The sequence below is a fragment of the Lepidochelys kempii genome, chromosome 9 (assembly GCF_965140285.1).
Source record: "Lepidochelys kempii isolate rLepKem1 chromosome 9, rLepKem1.hap1, whole genome shotgun sequence".
Classification (NCBI taxonomy): Eukaryota; Metazoa; Chordata; order Testudines; family Cheloniidae; genus Lepidochelys; species Lepidochelys kempii.
The window spans coordinates 25298674-25306985 of NC_136388.1; positions in this window are offsets into that span (position 1 = coordinate 25298674).

An 8312-nucleotide genomic window follows, 5' to 3' on the forward strand; every position below is an offset into this window, starting at 1 on the left:
ACTGCCGCCCCAGGCACCTGCTTGGAACACTGGTGCCCGGAGCTGGCCCTGATGGGAAACCAGGACCCTGAGACTGACAGTCCCCTGGGGCAATGGGGAGAGGCCAATGCTCCAGGTCAGCCTGATTGACAGGGCAGACAGGCTAATGATGGACTTAGGGGGTCAGAAAGGTCCCATCCTCCATGTGAGCTGGAATCGCCCTGGGTCAGACTAGGGTGACCAGATGTCCCGATTTTATAAGGACAGTCCCGATTTTTGGGTCTTTTTCTTATATAGGCTCCTATACCCCCCCCCCCCCCAAATCCCTGTCCCGATTTTTCACATTTGCTGTCTGGTCACCCTAGGTCAGACAGACAGAGTGGGGCCGAGCCAAGGAGAGAGCAGATCCTGTGCTGGGAGTAGAGCTGCAGCCCCAAAGCCAGAGACACAGCCCAGGGAGAGCAGATTCTGTGCTGGGAGCAGGGCTGCAGCCACAGAGCCAGAGGGGTCAGAGAAGCAGCCCAGGGGGCTGGAGGCAGAGCAGCAGCATCCGTGCTGAGGCAGAGCGGAGCCAAAACTAGAACAGTGGAGCTGGGGCTGGAGCTGGAGCAGTCTGGAGCCGGGTGCGGTGAGCCACTGGGGCCAGCCAAGGGGAAACCCCGGGCAAAGGGCCCAGCGCAGAAAGACACCCCCAGCCAAGGGTCCTTGCAGGCCAGACTGGGAGGGGGATCTTAACCTGATGTGGGGCTGATGCTGGGAAGAAGGGTCCCACCACCCAAAGCCTGGAGGTGTGTGGCCACCCCCAGAGCAAGTGTCCAACCCACAGCATCCCTGCAGCACAGCCAGGGCCTGAGAAGAAGGCCTGGGACTTACAAGGAACAGACTGTGAACTGCCCTGACATTCCAGAGACACTGTTTGTGATGTTCCCTGCCACAGAGCGGGGTGATGTGTTTCCCTTTAACCTTTCCCATTTTTCCTTATTCTTTTTTAAATTAATTGCTGATTAAATAAATTGTATTTGCTTTAAATTGTACGTAGTGATCAATGGGTCAGGGAAGTGTCCAGTGCAGAGAGAGTACCCTGGAATGGGGACACCCTAGCCCCTGTCCTAGGTGACCACAGCAGGATTTCTGGGAGGCTTGACTCCCAATCTTGGGCCCAGCCCTGCTGGGGTTACAAAAAATCTGCCAGACAGGAGAGTAGAAGGAGAGTCCTCAAGGGCAGGGAGGCCTCTGGGAAAAGGAAGTAGGAGAGAGGACTCAGATCCTTCCTCTAGCCCATTTCACTGGGGTAGTGCAGAAGCCAGGAAAGTTCCCCACAATAGTGGGACCATTCCCCCACTTACACCTGCTCCTGAAGTGCTTGCAATCTGAGAGACGATAGAACAGGTGAATGAGATAAACAAGTGGGGTGTAGTTAGGATGACCTGGGGAAGTAATTTGTTCTTGACGGCAGAAGACTCATAGGACCTGATTCTGTGCTCACTTACACTCCATTTATACCACTGTAACTCCATTGATAGGATTTACATGGTTACAAGCAAGCAGAGAGTCACACCCATAGCATTTGGAGGTATATGCTTTAAAACTCTGAAAAATTCAAAGATTGTGTGTTGCATGAGTTATCCTGTTCTCTCTGCATGAGTTATCCTGTTCTGGATTATAAAGAGAGAGGATTGTTTGGTTCTTTCAGCTAGTTTAAAACCCCACACAGATAAAATCTTCCCAAAAGAAGGAATTTTTAAAGGAATACAAGGATCCATTTATGAGGTTTTCTTGTCAGCCCACATTGTGGATTATCATGATCTATGTTAGAGTTTTCTGTAAGGCCCAACACTGTGGTATCTGAATGCTGATTTGGCCCTGAGATTGATATAATATGGATAATGTATCTTTGGGGACATCAGATGACATCGTGAATCAAGCAACTACTTTTGACGACGACAGAGTGAGAAAATTTGTAGCCGCTGTCACTGAATGGCCTATGTAAAATAGAATGTGTGAATGTTTATAGGGTCTGAGTGCTCTGAATATCTGCAAACCACTGCTCCCACAGGATGTGAAGTTTTGTACAGAATATGTAATTTAAAGATTCCATTATATTAAGGAGAATCTTACCTCGTGCCTTAACAGAAATGGATCCCAAAGCCCTTTAAAGACTGTACAGATTGCAGTGTGGATTGCAGTGGGTGCAGATCACTGCAAAGACTGGCTTTCCACTGCTCACTCTGAGAAATACATCAGAACCCAGCTTCACTGCACTACAGATTATTGAAGTAACTGGAGAATACTATATCCAGTGGAAGATGGATTTAGTTGCCCTATATCCCTAGGGTTTACTTTTTATTATACTCACAATTGCCATCTTCTTTTGTTTTCCAAACTGACATATTTCGGTATTGTGAAGCATTTCTCCAACAGCGTGAAACTGATTACATTAAGTCATCCCAATTGCACTACCTCATGTTGTAAACTGACATGATCTATATCTTGTTTTTCTGGAAAGAAAAATAACTAAATAGTATATGGGTCTCATGCTAAAATAATTTAGGTGGATTTTGTTTTAAGTGTTCTGTTTAGCCACCCAACACCCCCTGGGCCTACAAGGGTGTAGGTGTGGACTCCCCACCATGGGGCAGTAGGGCTCTCTTTGGAGCCCTTTCCAATTTTTCAACATTCTGTTTAAAGCGTTAGCACCAGAACTGGACACACTATTCCAATACCGGTCTGCCTAATGCCATATAGATAGGTTATGCCACCTCCTTATTCCTATTTGATATTCCCCTGTTCAGATGTATTTATTCATCTTATCTGTTTGTAAAATGGCTGTCACCATAGTGTCTAGGCCGTCTGTAAGTTTAAGATACATAGTGAGTCTTACGGATCAGTGATTTCAGATATCCAGGTCATCTTGATGATGATTTGCCTTATATTGTTCCATCTGATTCAACATGATGCTGTGGAAGATCATGCACTGAGCAATAAGCCTAACTGGAATTACTCAGTAACCTCTTCTAATACTTATGGCTTTTAAATGTATGATTATCCCCATGAAACTTTCGTGTGTGTATGATGGCTAATTTATTTTGTTTTTTGCTTTGTTGCTATGCTATGGTTGTGAGCAAGAAGTTATGAAATAGGTTGAGAAACCTCAAGGCATTTGCATTTTTGTTAAAAACCATTCTTGGAATTAATATAATTGACTGTTGCTCAAGTTTCTGAAATTGTTGGATGGAGAAAAGCAAGAAACTTACTGTATGTAGGAAAATATACAAAAGTTGATCGGCAAGAAATATTTACTTCACATAAACCTTGTCCATACTAGGGAATTGAACCCAGTTTTCCACCACTAGCTGGCATCTCCATTCACATTCTGAATTGCGCTGGAAAGGCTTGGGTTCAGTGATTCCACAACATTCACTGTCACAATTTCTATAATCATTAGGAGCCCAATAGTTGCCACCATCATTACCAGTCTGTTCAGATATCCAGTCCCCATAATCTGTAAGCTTTTCCTAGAGACCGAGTACCTGGAATGACAAACTCAAGAGGAGCTGAGGGAGCTCAGCATGTGACAAAAATGGATCCCAAGGCCCAGAATTTTAAAGGTATTCGACGTCACTGTGCTCAGGATTGCAACACCCGAATCTTATTTTTGAAATTGACATGGGTGCTTGCCTAAATCCTTAAAAAATCCAGGTTGAAGAACCTGATTTTGTTTCCACTGGAGTCAGTGGAACTTTTGCCACTGACTTTAGTGGGAGCTGGTTTGGGCTCCGAGTTTCTTTGTAGCTGCAACAAAACCTATACGCTTAAATCTTTTCAGCTCCAATATTACCTAGGTACAGTGCCATCTCTTGGGTATATATTTCATTTCAGTACCTCACACGCAAGCTAAGTGTGTGTATTTTCTGTGTTTCACTCAAGTTTCAGCAGCCTACTGCTACAGTAGGTCAATCTTCAAATCAAACATAATAGTCAAGAAGTATCTTTATAAGCAATGGTTCTAACGTTCTAATGTCTGAGAGACAATGACAGAAGAATAGTACTGTAAGTTGTTATGTTGAATTGGGTGGCTTTTTTCCAAAGTTTATTAAAAGTACAGCCATTTGCCTGTTGGAACATGTTGTATTTCGTTACTCTTGCCTTGTGCTACTTATCTTCCTTCACACAGAAAAGAAATTTTCCCGCACTCATCCCTTATAGATCTTTTCCCATCTTCCTCACATAAATTCTATTTCAACACATCCAGTGTCTGCTCTAATTTCAAGTGAAAAGCTAGATCTATCTGCCACATGAGCCGAGCTAGACCTCACTCACAGAAAGAATAATCTGAGAGCAAAAACCTATCTATAATGGTTTTTACATTGGGAGAGTTGTTTTCAAAATACTACAACATCTTACTGTGTTAGTGCTTTGTAGTTCTGCTGAGCATAAAGATATATAACTGTGAGCCTTGTCCCTTCATTATGAAATAACCCCCTAGGTCAATATACAACTACTACAGCACATCTTATCCTATAGAAAGCAAGGCTCAAAGGGTGTTATGATCATCATCACAGCTAGAGATGCTGTTTCCACAATCTTTGCAAGTTCTCTCAGTGCAACACTGTGACCAAAAGGGCTATTACAATCCTTCGAGCCTCAGATGGGGCTCTGGCCTCTCTGCCCCCCAGGACGGACCTGACTGAGGGGTCCGGAGCGGTATGTTGAGTAGGAGTAGAGAGTTATTTTATCTTTATCTTTAGCACTGGTGCAACCACAGCTGGAATACTGTGTCCAATTCTGGTGCCCACAGTTAAAGAAGGATGTTAATAAACAGGAGAAGGTTCAGGGAAGAGCCATGAGAATGACTGAAAGATTAGAAAACATGCCGTATAGTGTTAGACTCAAGTAGCTCAATCTATTTAGCTTAACAAAGCGAAGGTTAAGGGGTGACTTGATTACCTTCTAGAAGTACCTACATTGAGAACAAATATTGATAATGAGCTCTTCAGTCTAGCAGAGGAAGGTATAACACGATCTAATGGCTGGAAGTTAAAGCTATACAAATTCTGATTGGAAATAAGGCATACATGGTGAGAGTAATTAACCATAGGAACAACTTAATAAGGGTTATGGAGGAATGGTGAGAGTAATTAACCATAGGAACAACTTAATAAGGGTTGTGGAGGATTCTCCATCACTGACAATTTTTAAATCCAGATTGGATGTTTTTCTGAAAGGTGTCTCCTAGGAATTACTCTGAGGAAGTTCTATGGCCTGCATTATACACGAGGTCAGGCTAGAGGATCACAATGTTCCCTTCTGGCCTTGGAATCTATGAATCTTTGCAGCTTAATTCAAGGTAGTGTTAAAATGCTGTGAATATTTCCCCATCTGCTGCTCTCACCTCCAGCAAAGGAACTTCCAGTTGAATAGCATACAAAGGGCCCAATTCTCCTCTGTTTTTTTTCTGGTACAAATCCATTGATTTAATTGAATTACTCCTGATCTAAACTGATGCAAGTGCAAGTTTAATCAGACTCAAATCATTTGGACTGGAGGTGAGAGAAACTACCACACTAGCTTTGCAAGTCTAGCTTTGCACTTGAATTTTCGTATTCTCAGGTATTTGCAAGTCTCCTTGTTTGTCAACTAACACAGCTTTTTGTGATGAAAATGTCAAAAGTCCCAAATTTGCTACAAGTACAAATTTGCCACTTTAGTAAAGAAATCTACATTTAAAAATATAGTTCAGGAAAAGAGCAAAACATTTTGACTTTAGCAAACTCACAAAAGTTATGTCTACAAAGCTGCTGGGAGATTTGATTCCCAGCTCGGGTATATATACATGCTCTGTTCAGGCTAGTGAGCTAAAAATACAGTGTAGCTGCAATGGCTCAGGTGGTGGCTTGGGCTAGTCACCCATGTACAAGCCCATCTGACCCCCGGATACATACTTGGGGGATCTAGACCGAGCCACTGCTATTTTTAGTGTGCTAGCACCTCCCAGGTGCTATGTAGACACACTCAGTCCTGGAGCAAAATTCACAGGTGTTATACAGGGGGGTGTTAGCTACATGTCAGTAACTTTGTGTAATTTACATGCTAAGAAGTGGAAGGGCACATACTCTGCACCATTATTCTTCATAAGAATAGGCGCAGATATTTGGTTCAGTATTACTATAGACAGGTGCAAAACTCCAAGATAGATGGATATTCTATGGTCTAGAAATTAGAGATGAAAGATTTTTATGAGGTCATGTAGTACATTTCCCTTTTCAGGGGGATTGTTCTTGCTTTGGGGGCAGATTTAGGTGACTTTGCTCACTCTAAGTCTTGTGGTAGCTACTACAGAGTCATCCTGGTTCACAGAATATGTAAGGATGAACTTAAGTCACAAAGTTCAGACATAGGTCTCAAACTTCAGGATGTCACAGAGTCACCGGGTAATGCTCTGGGACTACTCCATATGAAGCCAGTCAGGACTCTGGGGAAGCCTCCTCTCTGTAAGCATACTGTCTCCAGGGCAAGAAGCTTACACAGCTTCGACCTTCCTGGGTCTGACTCCGGAGCATTCAGCACCCCCTTTTTCACACCGTGCGCTTCCCACAGCGAGTCTGCACAGGTGGGGCTCATGGGGAAGCCAGAGGGCCCTGCACCCTAATTCCACAGTCAGACGTGACTCTCAGCCAGCCAGTAAAACAGAAGGTTTATTAGACGACAGGAACATGGTCTAAAACAGAGCTTGTAGGTACAGACAACAGGACCCCTCAGTCAGGTCCGTCTTGGGGTGCAGAGAGGCCAGAGCCCCATCTGAGCCTCCCTCCATTTCCCCAGCCAGCTCCAAACTGCCACTCTCTCACCCCTCCTCTGGCCTTTGTTTCTTTCCCCGGGCCAGGAGGCCACTTGATCTCTTTGTTCTCCAACACCTTCAGTTGGCACCTTTGCAGAGAAGGGGCCCAGGCCATCAGTTGCCAGGAGACAGGGTGTTGGCCATTCTCTGTGCAGACACCATCACACTGGCCTCTAGGACTCTGCGACAATCACACTCCCTTACCCCACCACCTAGATACTTAAGAACTGCATAGGGGAAACTGAGGCACCCACACAGTATTCAGAGAAAACATTAAGAACGTTCCCACTTCGTCACACAGGGACACTTGGATACCAACAATTTGTTTCAAGCCAACCTCTCATAGTCTGACATGGAAAAGGTTAATAGGCGAGAGTGATACGTTAAGTCTCTACCAGGCCCCCGTTTGTGCATTTTCAGAGTCTCTTTCTCTTCCAAAGGCCTTTCCCCCCTTTTGGAACCCTGCTCCAGTCTTTCCAGATTCACAGGTATAGGGATCTGCCATTTAAGAGGATGTTTAAGCTCTGGGTTTTCCTTCAGGAGAATCTATAGAGGCCTGGCTTGTTTATGGTAGTTAGGTACAGCTAAACCCCGGGTCAGAGTTAGTTTATCTTCAAACCTCCCTTTTGACAATCATCTTGTCCCTGGTCTGGTTAGGCCTTGTGAGCGGCAGAGGTTTACAAGCTGTCTTCCTCCGAACAACTTTGTTACAAGTGCCCACTATCTCTCAGTTTTCCTACTGGTTACTGCCCTTTCCTGTGGTGAGTTCTCTCTTTTAAGCTTGCTTCTTCCAAGTAGAGCAGGCCCTGAAGGTGGGCCTATTTAGTAGCCATTGAGCCAAAGGAGATGGTTAACCTTCGCTGATTGGGATGGGGAATGCCAGTTAGTCTCTCTTCTGTGGATAGTATAGCAAGAAAAAATGCTGAAAATAAGTATGCATTCATGGGTGTATCAGCTTGCAGAAATAAGTGTTCAATATCATAGAATCATAGAATCATAGACTTTAAGGTCAGAAGGGACCATTATGATCATCTAGTCTGACCTCCTGCAAAACGCAGGTCATGGAATCTCACCCACCAATTCCTGTAACAAACCCCTAACTTGTGTCTGAGCTACTGAAGTCCTCAAATCATGGTTTAAAGACTTCAAGGGAGCATTTTGAAAGTAGTGGTAAGTCCCTGACACTTGATGCCTAAAAATGACATTTGTACAGTTCATTGTTTCCTTTGCTTCATTTCTATTCCATTTGTTAAATTTGATAGAGAATGTTTTGTTTTTTTAATTTGTAGCTAATGCTTGGATTCAGTCTTGTGTGCTTTTACCCTATACTATACAGATTTCATGGAGGGAGATCAGATTTCACAGTCCGGGACACATTTATCATGGCTGTGAATTTAATATTTCATGCTATACACATATTTACATTTAACTATGGGATTCAAATACAATTTTTAGGCATGGTCAGTTAGACATTACGGCCTCACATGCTGGATTC